Genomic DNA, 15,308 nt, shown 5'->3' with positions numbered 1-15,308 from the left:
TGGCATTCAAACGTTGCTCCACTTTTATCAAAGGGCCCAATGTGTGCCATGAAAACACACCCCACACCAGCCTGCAATGTTGACACGCGGCATGATGGATGCATGTACTCATGTGGTTTTCTCCATACCCTAGTCCTCCCATCAGCGTGAAACAGCAGGAACGGGGATTCATCAGACCAGGCAATGTTTTTCCAATCCTCCAGTATCCAGTGTTTTCGTTCCTTAGCCCACTGCAACCTCAGTTTCTTGTATTTTGCTGAAAGAAGTGGAACTCTGTTAGGTCATCAGCTGCCATACCCCATTTGTGTCAAGGTACGACGAGTTGTGCATTCTTTTATGGGTCTTTAGGCACCAATGTTGTACTGGACTGTCAGTTGACTAACTGTAGCCCGTCTGTTGCTCTGCACAATTCGTGTCAGCCTCCTTTGGCCTTTTTCATCAATGAGCCATTTTTGACCACTGGCCTGCCGTTGGCTGGATGTCCTTTGGGTGGTGGACCATCCTTGATACACACGGGAAACTGCTGAGCGTGAAAAACCCAGCAGCGTTGCAGTTCTTGACACACTCAAACCGGCGCGCCTGGCACCTACTACCATACCCTGGTCAAAGGCACTTACTGTAAATCTTTTGTCTTGCCCATTTACCCTCTGAATGGCACACATACACAATCCATGTCTCAATTGTGTCAAGGCTTAAAAATCGTTCTTTAACCTGTCTCCCCTTCATCTACACTGATTGAAGTGGATTTAACAGGTTACATCAATAAGGGATCATAGCTTTCACCTGAATTCACCTTGTCAGTCTATTTCATGGAAAGAGCAGGTGTTTCTAATGTTTTGTACACTCAGTGTATGTAGGTTCTTTACTAGATTCAGTACTGTACATTACTAGGATGAAACCGTTAGATTTTTTTTTAAAACTGCATCTTACAAAAATGTGTATATCCTAAATTAAAATGACAAAAAAAAAAGCAAACATCATCATGACCAACACAAATAAAGGGGAGCCAGGGATTTTCAGAACCTTGCTTAGTACTCCTTTAACTCCTTTAATATATTTTCAGTGTAACTACACACAAACCTTACTCTGAAATGTGAAAAAGGATTCACAATCCTAGCATGAGTCACAGATTTATAAACAGCAACATGTCTTAACTTTGTTGCTGTTAGGTATATTACTTCCCATACACCAGGTAACAAGGGGGGGAAAAAACTGTAGACAGTGTGGTTCATTGATTTATAATGCTGCACATATAATATAGAGGGATTAAAACTTCAGTGTTTGATAACTGAGGACAGCATCAGCTGATTCCCATTGTCATAGTTATATCTTTGTCTGAAGTATTAAGAGGCTGAGCCTGTAACTGTTTACCTCAAAAGCTCACTAGGAGGGTGTGGCGGGGCAGAAGCCCTGCTGCTAGTCTGTGTGCGTGCATGGGAATATAAGGTTGGCAGGGATGGGGTTAAATCTGTCTCTGCCAGCAATCACAGGTGTGGACATTCCCCATGTGGCAGGGACAGATTTAAGCCCATCCCTGCCAACCTTACATTCCCACACACACACTACAGAGGGAAAGTGGTCAGCGTGAAATCTAGGATCAGTGAAGTGCTCAGTTTCTGTATGAAGTAAGACCTGCCCAGAAGCCTGCTTGTATATTGCATTGACATTTTCAGTTTAACTTAAACAATGGGACTAGCTGTCTCCTGAGGTTGCTTTAATTAAACAATGGGACTAGCTGTCTCTGAGGTTGCTTTAATTAAACAATGGGACTAGCTGTCTCTGAGGTTGCTTTAATTAAACAGTGGGACTAGCTGTTTCTGAGGTTGCTTTGATTAAACAATGGGACTAGCTGTCTCTGAGGTTGCTTTAATTAAACAATGGGACTAGCTGTCTCTGAGGTTGCTTTGATTAAACAATGGGACTAGCTGTCTCTGAGGTTGCTTTAATTAAACAATGGGACTAGCTGTCTGTGGTTGCTTTAATTAAACAATGGAACTAGCTGTCTCTGTGGTTGCTTTGGTTAAACAATGGGACTAGCTGTCTCTGTGGTTGCTTTGATTAAACAATGGGACTAGCTGTCTCTGAGGTTGCTTTGATTAAACAATGGGACTAGCTGTCTCTGAGGTTGCTTTGATTAAACAGTGGGACTAGCTGTCTCTGAGGTTGCTTTGATTAAACAATGGGACTAGCTGTCTCTGAGGTTGCTTTGATTAAACAGTGGGACTAGCTGTCTCTGAGGTTGCTTTGATTAAACAATGGGACTAGCCGTCTCTGAGGTTGCTTTAATTAAACAATGGGACTAGCTGTCTCTGGTTGCTTTTAATTAAACAATGGGACTAGCTGTCTCTGAGGTTGCTTTGATTAAACAATGGGACTAGCTGTCTCTGAGGTTGCTTTGATTAAACAATGGGACTAGCTGTCTGTGAGGTTGCTTTGATCCAAAGCCAGGATACTACTGTGCTTACTGAGTCTTCTGGCAGTGTTGGTTAAACACACTTTTGCATCATGTGTAGTAGCTGACATTTTAGTGACTAAAAACGGACAGGAACAGTGATTCTCAATGATGGTTTATCCCTAAAACTATTTTCTAGTCAGCGCTTGAGAACTGTAATTTGTCAGCTATTGATTTCAACAATATAAATACATTTTACTAAAAGGAGACAAATGCACCAAGACCTTGTAAAATCAGGTGACTTGCATGCAAACAATTATTTTGATAATCGGGCAGATGGACTCAGCTGTAATGAGTCCGTGGTTGTTTGGCTATGGTTTTTAATCTAGCTCTGCTACCTCCCTGATTTCCAAGGTTGTGTTCAGAGGTTTGTAATGATAAAAAAAAAAAATAATAATAATAATTAAACAACACAAGGGGTGTAGTTCTCTCTCTCTCTCTCTCTCTCTCTCTCTCTCTCTCTCTCTCTCTCGCGCGCGGAGGATTGTGGGATTACGGGAGGTGCTGGAGGAAGCGTTTGGGGTAGGAGTGCGTTTGTGGATTATTTATTATTTTACTGTTTTAGTTTTATAGTAAATAGTCTATTTATTTGTTTGTTTGTTTGTTTGTTTTGTTTTGTTTTGTTTTGTTTTTTTGTCCATAGCTGTGTTTGTGCTGACTTTGGGTCAGCTCAGACTCAGCTATGGCGACGGCAGGTTTGACTCGCCGGCACGGCTGTCGTTGTGATCCTGACAGCGCAGTGTCAGTGGAGGAATGCCTGCTCGCTATCAGTGAGGTGGTAGGAGAAGGTCAAATTAAATCAGCGTCACGCATGAATAAAGGGTTAGTTATTTTTTTCAGTGAAACACAAGCTGTAGATGTGCTGGTGCAGGAAGGTTTTGTGGTCAAAGGAAGTTTGGTGATGGTGTCTCCGCTAGCTACACCTGTAACTAAGGTGATTCTGTCAAATGTGCCCCCTTTCCTTAAAAATGAGTTGCTGGAAAGGGAGCTTTCAAGGTACGGAAAATTAACATCCCCGATTAGATCGATACCGTTAGGATGCAAAGATCCCAAACTAAAGCATGTCATGTCATTTAGAAGGCAGGTATTCATTTTATTAAATAATCCTAATGTAGATATTGATGTAGCTTGGACGTTTACTGTGGAAGGAAGCAAATGCGTTGTCTTTGCTAGCACTAACACAATGCGCTGTTTTAAATGTGGAGCGCAGGGGCATCAGCACAAAAACTGTCCGAGACTGGAGCCTGAGGAAGAACAGGGTGAAACTGGTGGGGAGGAAGTCAGGGATGATCGGGGAGAGCGGGAGGAAGATCCGCGCCAGCCAGAGCCACTGGCAGGCCCAGGAGAACCAACTGAGCTAATAGAACAGACAGCTGAGACCGCTGGAAATCATGAATTCACTGTGGTGGAAAGAAAAAGGAAAAAAAGTATAAAAACATTAGCTTCAGACCTTAAAGAAAGTAAAAGTGTGTCGGAGCGGAGCTCTGGAGCGGTCTCATTGGACCAGGGGCTCTCTCAGCTCGTCAGCTCTGAAGGAGCGGATGGTGAAGGGATTGGGCTCAGGTCTGATAAGAGACTGAGGTTCGAGTCTGGGAGCCACGGCGCTGCGGGAGTGGAATCTCGTGCCGCGGGGGCTCTTGACTTGAACCCGGGGAGAAGTGACGGTGGCTCTGGGTCTCTACCTGGAGCTGCTGTGCCTCCCTGTTCAGAGGGAGAGGAGCGCAGCGCTGAGTCTCTACTTGGCGCTGCTGTGAATCCATCTCTGTCTGACTCGCAACAGGTAGTAGCAGAGCTAAAGGGAGAGGAGCAGCTGAAAATGTCAGCGGCGGCGGTCAATGACAGCGATGAGGAGTATGAGGAGGGGGAGATGGGAGGTGTAGACGGCGGCGAGGTTTCGGACTCTTCGCTGTTCTCCGACATTACTGACAGCCAAACTACCAGGAAAAAACTGTATTCAGTAACAAAATAAGAGAGTTTTTGGATCTAACAAAAGGTAGGAGAGGCGTAGATATAAAACAGTCGTTTCCAGATCTGAAATTGTTTTTGAATTCTGCACATATAGCCCTTAAGAAAGCTACAACACAAGAATTAGATCAACCAAAACGGTATAGACTGAAGAAATTCATGCAAACAGTTAGGAAAACGTTACATCAGAAAACCAAAGTATAAATATTTATTTATTTATTTATTTATTTATTTATTGGAAAAATGGATAGGTTTTATAGGAATTTTACATCTTTTACTGTTTGCTTTTTCTTAGTCTTTTTAAACTTTTTAGCCATCATGGATAGAATTAATTTTATCTCTTTTAATGTCAATGGTTGTAGGCAGGACTTTAAGAGAGCACAGTTATTTGAATTTTTAGAACAGAAGAGGGTGGGAGTGGCTTTTTTACAGGAGACACACACAGACAGAGAGAATGAGGCAGGATGGCTTGCTGAATGGAGAGGGCAGTGTGTGCTGAGCCACGGAACAAATAACAGCACAGGGGTGGCTGTGCTTTTTCAACCAGGGTTGGAAGTTGACATTTTAGATTTTAAAGAGATAATTAGAGGGAGGCTTGTAAAAGTGAGGACTAAGATAGGACAGATAGTTTATGATTTTATTAATGTTTATGCTCCAAATATAGGAAGGGATAGAATTGTATTCCTGAATGTTTTAAAGCAGACTCTTTTAACAGTACATGATGATGATATATTAATAGTGGGAGGGGATTTTAACTGTACAGTAGATTTTAATAAGGATAGGAATAGTATTGAACCTCATCCTCCTTCAGCGAGAGAATTGGCTGCTATTTTAAAGTTCAGTGGCTTGGTTGATGTTTGGAGTTGTCTGCATCCCACCACTCACCAGTATACCTGGTCACACTGCCTTTCTCAGTATACAGTTAGAGCAAGATTGGATAGGATATATGCACTCAAACACCACTTCAATAAATTCACACAAGCAACAATAATACCGAACAGCTTGTCTGACCATCATTGCACTCTGATCACAGCAATTACAGGTAAAGAAATACACAGGGTATCTCAGTGGTATTTTAACACCAAATTATTGCAAAATACTAATTTTACAAAACAGTTTAAGGATTTTTGGTTAAAATGGCAAGAACAAAAAAGCCAATTTAAGAATCTGAGGCAGTGGTGGGATGTAGGAAAAACACAAATTAAATTATTTTGTAAGCAGTACACTTTAGACATAACCAAGTCACTGAACTCAGTCATAAGAGAGCTAGAGAGAGAGATCTTACAGTTAGAGACTGAGCAGAGCACAGCTGCAAAGGAGACCCTGGTGGAGCGGAGACAAGCTTTGGGCAGCATGCTGGAGGAGAAGGTGCGGGGGGCACAAGTGCAATCTCGATTTATTGAGCTGAGAGATATGGATGCTCCTACAAGCTTCTTCTTTGGTTTAGAGAAGAAGAGAGCAAATAGGAAGCAGTTGTCCTGTGTTCGGCTGCCCTGCGGTAGAGAGTTGACTAGTCAGGAGGAGATTAATGATGCGGCGGTGCAATTCTACACTGACCTGTATTGCAGTGAGTCATGTAACCAGACTGATATCAATACACTACTGGAGGGACTGCCCAGTCTGAGCTTGGAGGAGCAGCAGAGTCTGGAAATGGGACTGTCTCTTCAAGAGTTGACCACTGCTGTCAAGCAGCTGGCCAGAGGGAAAGCACCAGGGATTGATGGACTGTCAGTAGAGTTTTATCAGCACTTCTGGAAGGAGCTGGGGCCAGACTTGCTGTTGGTGCTGCAAGAGAGCCTGGAGGCGGGGGAGCTGCCTCTAAGCTGCCGCAGGGCCGTCATCACACTGCTGCCCAAGAAAGGGGACTTGTGCATGCTTAAAAACTGGAGACCTGTCTCAATGTTATGTACCGATTTAAAAATATTTTCTAGAAGTTTAGCGATGAGACTGAGGAACTGTTTGGATAAAATAATTCACCCTGATCAGACTTATTGTGTACCTGGGAGAACAATATTCGATAATATTTTTTTAATCCGGGATTTTTTATCGATAGCTAAGAAGGGTGATTTTAATGTGGGACTGGTCTCTTTGGATCAAGAGAAAGCTTTTGATCGCGTCGACCACCACTACCTTTTTGAGACCCTGGAAGCCTTTGGGTTCGGCCCTCAGTTTATTAAATTTATTAAACTTTTATATAGTAATGTTTTTAGCGTTTTAAAAATAAACGGTGGGCTGAGTCAACCCTTCTCAGTGTGCAGGGGAATCAGGCAGGGCTGCCCCCTGTCTGGGATGCTGTACTCCATCTCCATTGAGCCCCTGCTGGCTCTGTTGAGAAGCAAGCTGGCGGGCTGGACGGTGCCTTTCTCAGCCCCTCCTGCTATAGTGAGGGTGTCAGCATATGCTGATGATATCACTGTTTTTATTAGTAATAAAAGAGACGTCCAGGAACTGCATCAGAGTTTAAGTTTGTTTCAGAGAGCATCATCCGCAAGAATTAACTGGGCCAAGAGTGACACCTTCCTGTCAGGGAGCTGGCAGGAGGGTGGCCCTCCTGTTTTGCCCCAGGTTTTGAGGTGGGGTAGGACAGGGATGAAGGTGCTGGGCGTGTTCCTTGGTACTGATACTTACATGGAGCAGAATTGGGAGAGGTTGATTGAGAAGGTGAAAGGCCGACTGGGTCAGTGGCGGGGGCTGCTGGCTCAGCTGTCCTATAGAGGGAGGGTCCTGGTCATTAACAATCTTGTGGCCTCAATGCTATGGCATAGGTTGGTTTGTCTGGATCCTCCTAGAGACTTGGTCTCTAGGAGCCTGCAGAGACTCCTTGTAGAGTTTTTCTGGGGTGGGAATCACTGGCTGAAGCCGGCTGTGCTCTATCTCCCCCGGGATGAGGGGGGGCAGGGGTTGGTCAGTATCGCAGGCAGGGTGGCAGCTTTTCGTTTATTAACAGTACAGAGACTCTTGTACACTGGGGAGGGGGCTCACTGGAAGCAGCTTGCCTGTTTTTTTTTTAAGTAGGAGGGCTGGGGTTTAAATATGACCTGTTTTTAATTGACCACGGTGCTCTGGACAGTTCTGACCTGCTGTCTTTTTATCAAAGTGTTTTACAGACTTGGAGAACAGTGAGGGTGGGAAGAGAGGAAGCTTCAATGACAGCCCAGAGGCTGCTAGAGGAGCCCATTCTTTTCAATCCCATCTTCTCAGTGCAGTGCCTTCATTCACAGGCTCTGCAGACCAGCTTTTTGAGGGCTGGAATAGTCAGGCTGGCTCACCTGATGACCCCTGAACTCTCTCGCTGGCTCAGTGCGGCTGAGCTGGCTGCCAGGCTGGGCTGGCGCAGCGAGAGGCAGGTGGAAAGGATGGTGAGTCAGGTTAGGAGCTGTCTCTCCCCAGAGCTCAGTGAGGCTCTGAGAGAGGAGATGGCTCAAGAACATGGGGGTCAGAGACAGGGTGCTGCTTTTCCTGTGTTATTGGTAACTCCAGTAGAGATTAAAGAAGATGAGGGGGAGGAGGAAGAGAAAGTAAAGCTCTTAAAATTACAAAAACTCAAAAATATAGATTTTGTAAATTTAAATAGTAAAGAGATGTATAAACTGTATATTAAGGCAACCCATTGCAGCAAACTGAGAGGGATGGTTGATACCAAATGGAGGACTCATCTGTCACTGGGAGATGAGGGGACCCCAGAATGGAGGGTGCTGTACAAACCCCCCTTAGACAAGAGAGCAGGAGATCTCCCGTGGAGGCTCCTGCATGGTATCCTGGCCACAGGCCGGTTCCTGCACAGAATCAACTATGAAATCAGTTCGGTCTATGATTTCTGTCAGCAGGAAGACACCATTTTCCATATGTACAGCGAGTGTAGGAGACTGAAGCCCCTCTTCAGCCTCCTGCAAGAGAGACTGCAACAGCTGGGAGCAGTTTTTACTCTGACACTTTATTTTTGGGGTCCCCTATAGGCAAAAACACAAGTATACTTGTGTGCTGATAAATTTCCTTTTAGGTTTGGCAAAGTTGGCCATTTTAATATCCAGAAGGAATAAGCGGACAGGCATAGGGCAGACAGATGTGGTCAGACTCTTCAGAGTACTAGTGGTTAGCAGGTTAAAGGTTGATTTTGCCTATTTTAAACTTTTTAATGACCTACAGAGCTTCCAGGAGAGGTGGTGTGTGGGAGAGGCTGTCTGCTCGCTCAGTGAGGAGGGAGAGCTCAATGTGATTTTATAAAAACAAATAATTTATTTATTACTTATTTATTTATTTTTTAATCATAGTCTGCTTTTTAATAGTTTTTTTAGACTTTTCTTTTAATCCTTTAGCATTCTAACGAAAATGTAGTACTGTTATATTATTTAATAAAGGATTGTTAAAAGTCAAAAAGTCTCTCTCTCTCTCTCTCTCAATAGCTCCCACTCAGAAAGCTCTTAATGAACCTTGCAAAGCTTATCTTGTAGAGCTGATCGACATCAGTGCCTCCATACCCTTAAAACTAAAAACTAAAACTAAATAAAGCTTGAAAGGGCCTGCTAGAGGAACATTAATTGTATTATTGTCATTTATTTATTTTACTTATTCATAATATTTTGTTAGATTTAGGTTTTTCCTCCTCAGAAATGTAATCTTAACAGTGTAAAAAGTCTGCTGAGAGAGAAGTCTACTGATATGAAAACGGAAAGATAGTGATGAAGTATTAAGTATTTACCTCAGCCATCCTATTCCTGATACACTAGCCGTTGCATTGTGTTACACAGTGTATATTTTCTAAACTGTACATTTAGATTTCTGATGTAAAAAAACATGTAGGTTACTCTTGCTACAAAGCTGCGCTTGGGAAATATTTGTGTTGCAGCAAATCCATCTGTTTACAAAAAGCACAGTTAAAAGGACTTTAAAATGTATGACCTTTGTCTAATGTATTGCTTTACAAAAAATGTTTCCTGAAGTTATTTTAACATCACATAAATTTGAACACAAAGTGGAGCAGAATAGACACATAAAAACTGCTGATCTGATGTAAATTACATGATCTTTCCGTGCTCGTGAGGCAAGCAGGATGCAGTAGAAGTGCTGCTTGTTACAGAATCTTGACCAAAACGTTATTTAAATTCTATATCCTGAAATTTATTAGACTTTCATGTTTTTACACAATTAATTGGTAATTCTCCTTCTGTTGCTGAATGAAGTAAATGGATACAAAATCAGGATGCAAAGTTACAGTAATCTGCTGCTATTGTACATAATTAGCATGTATTTTCATAAGCACAGCAATCCTCCTAAGGTGGAATTCCTGACGTTCCTGCCAGCAAGGTATAATATACCATAGCTAATCAAATGTCCTTGTTGTAATACTGGCTTCCCAGTGTGCTCAGTAGTTAAGATTTTAATCAGTTGTAATGAGAGGCAAAACTGGTGAAAGGGAAATAGGTTGTAACCTAATTTTAAGTTTCTTTCATTTTCACTTGCTGTATGGAAACAGTGTTGTAGCCCTTTCCCTTGTTTTGATTTAGGTTGCTAAAATCTCGTTTTCAGCATTAGAAGTAAAATACCAAAAAATGGATGACAAAGCAAAACAAGCAAAGTATATTTTGGCTGAGGATCGTGTCAAGACATTTCCCAAAGAAACTGTAGATGCAGATGGAGGTAATTGTTTTGCACATCTTGTAATGTGACTTGTTTTAATCACACATTAAACAAAAGGCTACTACAGAGGCTGCTGAACAGAACGTAAAACAAACAACAGCTTTCAGAAAACAAACTGGAAAGTCAGCGCAGACAAAAAAAGTATTCCTGTGTTGGTTGTAGCCAAATTAAATCAGCACTACAGGTACAATCAAGCACAGCCACCTCGGTTCAAACAAACTGTTTCCTTTTTAAACGCAGTTAGAATTTTAGACCCGAATAGGCACGTTTTCTTTGTTTTGACTCGGTACTGATAAAATTAATTTTGCATGCTTGCCTTTTAACAAATTACAGCACTCTGTTTTAGTAAGGAAGCAAGTACCACTATTTTTAGGCTTTTATAGTGCTCTGAAATATTAGGTGTATTTAATGTTTAAACAGGTGCGTGAAATGTCCTTGAAATCCTAATTATAACCCTAATCCTAATTGGATGACTTGACCATGGGCATATGATTTTTTTGCTTTTTAGTGACAGGCTTGTCAACAACACCAGCCATCATGACACTTCGCCAATAAAACCGGACGCACAGGCGCACACACCAAAAAAAATACATGACGCATACCGCATCATATGACTGCAGGTTAATATGATTGGACAGCCGCATAGATGCAATGCAAACAACTCACTCAAACAACACGCCCTAAACCAGTATAGTATGCTGTTGCACCGCAAGACAGTACAGCAGCCACATATACGAAATTTCCTAACGAGAAAATAAAAATGTCACATTTTACGCCTGGGTTTTCAACGTTTACTCTAACAGTACCTCGATCGGGATGCGGGACAAAGCCCCTAATAACAGGACGATCCCGATTAAATATATATCTTTATATATACAGTACTGTGCAAAAGTTTTAGGCAGGTGTGAAAAAATGCCGTAAAGTAAGAATGCTTTCAAAAATAGACATGTTAATAGTTTATATTTATCAATTAACAAAATGCAAAGTGAGTGAACAGAAGAAAAATCTACATCAAATCAATATTTGGTGTGACCACCCTTTGCCTTTAAAACAGCATCAATTCTTCTAGGTACACTTACACACAGTTTTTGAAGGAACTCGGCAGGTAGGTTGGCCCAAACATCTTGGAGAACTAACCACAGTTCTTCTGTGGATTTAGGCAGCCTCAGTTACTTTTTTCTCTTCATGTAATCCCAGACAGACTCGATGATGTTGAGATCAGGGCTCTGTGGGGGCCATACCATCACTTCCAGGACTCCTTGTTCTTCTTTACGCTGAAGATAGTTCTTAATGACTTTCGCTGTATGTTTGGGGTCATTGTCATGCTGCAGAATAAATTTGGGGCCAATCAGATGCCTCCCTGATGGTATTGCATGATGGACAAGTATCTGCCTGTACTTCTCAGCATTGAGGAGACCATTAATTCTGACCAAATCCCCAACTCCATTTGCAGAAATGCAGCCCCAAACTTGCAAGGAACCTCCACCATGCTTCACTGTTGCCTGCAGACACTCATTCGTGTACCGCTGTCCAGTCCTTCGGCGAACAAACTGCCTTCTGCTACAGCTAAATGTTTCAAATTTTGACTCATCAGTCCAGAGCACCTGCTGCCATTTTTCTGCACCCCAGTTCCTGTGTTTTCGTGCATAGTTGAGTCGCTTGGCCTTGTTTCCACGTTGGAGGTATGGCTTTTTGGCCGCAAGTCTTCCATGAAGGCCACTTCTGACCAGACTTCTCTGGACAGTAGATGGGTGTACCAGGGTCCTACTGTTTTCTGCCAATTCTGAGCTGATGGCACTGCTGGACATCTTCCGATTGCGAAGGGAAGTAAGCATGATGTGTCTTTCATCTGCTGCAGTAAGTTTCCTTGGCCGACCACTGCGTCTATGGTCCTCAACGTTGCCCATTTCTTTGTGCTTCTTCAAAAGAGCTTGGACAGCACATCTGGAAACCCCTGTCTGCCTTGAAATTTCTGCCTGGGAGAGACCTTGCTGATGCAGTATAACAACCTTGTGTCTTGTTGCTGTGCTCAGTCTTGCCATGGTGTATGACTTTTGACAGTAAACTGTCTTCAGCAACCTCACCTTGTTAGCTGAGTTTGGCTGTTCCTCACCCAGTTTTATTCCTCCTACACAGCTGTTTCTGTTTCAGTTAATGATTGTGTTTCAACCTACATATTGAATTGATGATCATTAGCACCTGTTTGGTATAATTGTTTAATCATACACTTGACTATATGCCTACAAAATCCCTGACTTTGTGCAAGTGTACCTAGAAGAATTGATGCTGTTTTGAAGGCAAAGGGTGGTCACACCAAATATGGATTTGATTTAGATTTTTCTTCTGTTCACTCACTTTGCATTTAGTTAATTGATAAATATAATCTATTAACATGTCTATTTTTGAAAGCATTCTTACTTTACAGCATTTTTTCACACCTGCCTAAAACTTTTGCACAGTACTATATATATATATATATATATATATATATATATATATATATATATATATATATACAGACGTGCTCAAATTTGTTGGTACCTCTCCACAAAAAACGAAGAATGCACAATTTTCTCTGAAATAACTTGAAACTGACAAAAGTAATTGGCATCCACTATTGTTTATTCCATATTTAATAGAAATCAGACTTTGCTTTTGATTTTTTATTCAACATAATATTGTAAATAATAAAACAAATGAAAATGGCATGGACAAAAATGATGGGACCGCTAACCTAATATTTTGTTGCTCAACCCTTAGAGGCAATCACTGCAATCAAACGTTTTCTGTAGCTCTCAATGAGACTTCTGCACCTGTTAACAGGTAGTTTGGCCCACTCTTCCTGAGCAAACTGCTCCAGCTGTCTCAGGTTTGATGGGTGCCTTCTCCAGACTGCAAGTTTCAGCTCTTTCCATAGATGTTCGATAGGATTCAGATCAGGACTCATAGAAGGCCACTTCAGAATAGTCCAATGTTTTGTTCTTATCCATTCTTGGGTGCTTTTAGCTGTGTGTTTTGGGTCATTATCCTGTTGGAGGACCCATGACCTACGACTGAGACCGAGCTTTCTGACACTGGGCAGTACGTTTCGCTCCAGAATGCCTTGATAGTCTTGAGATTTCATTGTGCCCTGCACAGATTCAAGGCACCCTGTGCCAGGCGCAGCAAAGCAGCCCCAAAACATAACCGAGCCTCCTCCATGTTTCACTGTAGGTATGGTGTTCTTTTCTTTGAAAGCTTCATTTTTTCGTCTGTGAACATAGAGCTGATGTGACTTGCCAAAAAGCTCCAGTTTTGACTCATCTGTCCAAAGGACATTCTCCCAGAAGGACTGTGGCTTGTCAATATGCATTTTAGCAAATTCCAGTCTGGCTTTTTTATGTTTTTCTTTCAAAAGTGGAGTCCTCCTGGGTCTTCTTCCATGGAGCCCACTTTTGCTCAAAAAGCGACGGATGGTGCGATCAGAAACTGACGTACCTTCACCTTGGAGTTCAGCTTGTATCTCTTTGGCAGTTATCCTTGGTTCTTTTTCTACCATTCGCACTATCCTTCTGTTCAATCTGGGGTCGATTTTCCTCTTGCGGCCGCGCCCAGGGAGGTTGGCTACAGTTCCATGGACCTTAAACTTCTTAATAATATTTCCAACTGTTGTCACAGGAGCATGAAGCTGCTTGGAGATGGTCTTGTAGCCTTTACCTTTACCATGTTTGTCTATTATTTTCTTTCTGATCTCCTCAGACAACTCTCTCCTTTGCTTTCTCTGGTCCATGTTCAGTGTGGTGCACACAATGATACCAAACAGCACAGTGACTACTTTTCTCCATTTAAATAGGCTGAATGACTGATTACAAGATTGGAGACATGTGTGATACTAATTAAAGAAACTAATTAGTTTGAAATATCACTGTAATCCAATTATTTATTATCTTTTCTAAGGGGTACCAACAAATGTGTCCAGGCCATTTTAGAATATCTTTGTAGAATAAGCAATAATTCATCTCTTTTCACAGCTTCTTTGCTTTATTCTATGACATACCAAAGGCATGCAAGTATACATGATAAAGTAGCTTTTAATTTCATCACTTTTCAGGAGGAATGAAGCATTATTTCAATGAGCTGTAAGGGTACCAACAAATTTGAGCATGTCTGTATGTATATGTATATATATATATATATATATATATATATATATATATATATATATATATATATATATATATATATATATACACATACACACACACGCAGTGGTTTGCAGAAGTATTCACCCCCCTTCAAAGTTTTCACATTTTGTTGGCACCTGAGTGTAAAATCTACACAAACTACTCCACATTGATAGCTAAAAAATGCATATAGAATATAAATACAGTGCCTATAGAAAGTCTACACCCCCTTGAACTTTTTCACATTTTGTTGTGTCAGTGCCTCAGAGTTTCAAACATTTAAATTAGGATTTTTTTTCCACTTATCTACACACCATATTCCACACTGTTAAGGGGAAAAAAGTTATATATTAAAAATACAAAACTGAAATTGGATAAGTCTCCACCCCCTGAGTTAATACTTGGTGGAAGCACCTTTGGCAGCAATTACAGCTGTGAGTCTGTTGGGATAGGTCTCTACCAACTTTGCACACCTAGATTTGGCAATATTTGACCATTCTTCTTAACAAAACTGTTCAAGCTCTGTCAAATTCCTTGGGGAGTGTTGATGGACAGCAATCTTCAAGTCATGCCACACATTTTTGATTGGATTTAGGTCGGGGCTCTGACTGGGCCACTCAAGGACATTTACCTTTTTGTTCCTTAGCCACTCCAGTGTAACTTTGGCTGTGTGCTTTGGATCGTTGTCATGTTGAAAGGTGAACTTCCTTCCCAGTTGCAGCTTTCTTGCAGAGGGCAGCAGGTTTTCCTCAAGGACTTCTCTGTACTTTGCTCCATTCATTTTCCCTTCTATCCTGACAAGTACTCCAGTCCCGGCTGATGAGAAACATCCCCATAACATGATGCTGCCACCACCATGCTTCACAGTAGGCATGGTGTTCTTTAGGTGATGCGCTTTATTGGGTGTGTGCCAAACATAACGCTTTGCATTTAGGCCAAAAAGTTCTATTTTAGTTTCGTCAGACCACAAAACTTTTTGCCACATGGCTACAGAATCTCCTTTTTAATCATACTTCAAACGGGATTCAAGGTGGGCTTTCTTGAGTAATGGCTTCCTTTTTGCCATCCTACCATACAGGCCAGATTTGTGG

General features: G+C 41.8%; 1 protein-coding gene across 3 annotated transcripts in view; it reads left to right on the top strand.

Annotated features, from left to right (window-relative positions):
* LOC117402192 (syntaxin-binding protein 5-like) overlaps positions 1–15,308 on the top strand; it is a 177,634-nt gene that overhangs the window by 40,248 nt on the left and 122,078 nt on the right. The window lies entirely within an intron of this gene.

The sequence above is a fragment of the Acipenser ruthenus genome, chromosome 5 (assembly GCF_902713425.1).
Source record: "Acipenser ruthenus chromosome 5, fAciRut3.2 maternal haplotype, whole genome shotgun sequence".
NCBI classification, from domain to species: domain Eukaryota; kingdom Metazoa; phylum Chordata; class Actinopteri; order Acipenseriformes; family Acipenseridae; genus Acipenser; species Acipenser ruthenus.
This window is presented reverse-complemented; position numbering and strand designations above follow the sequence as displayed.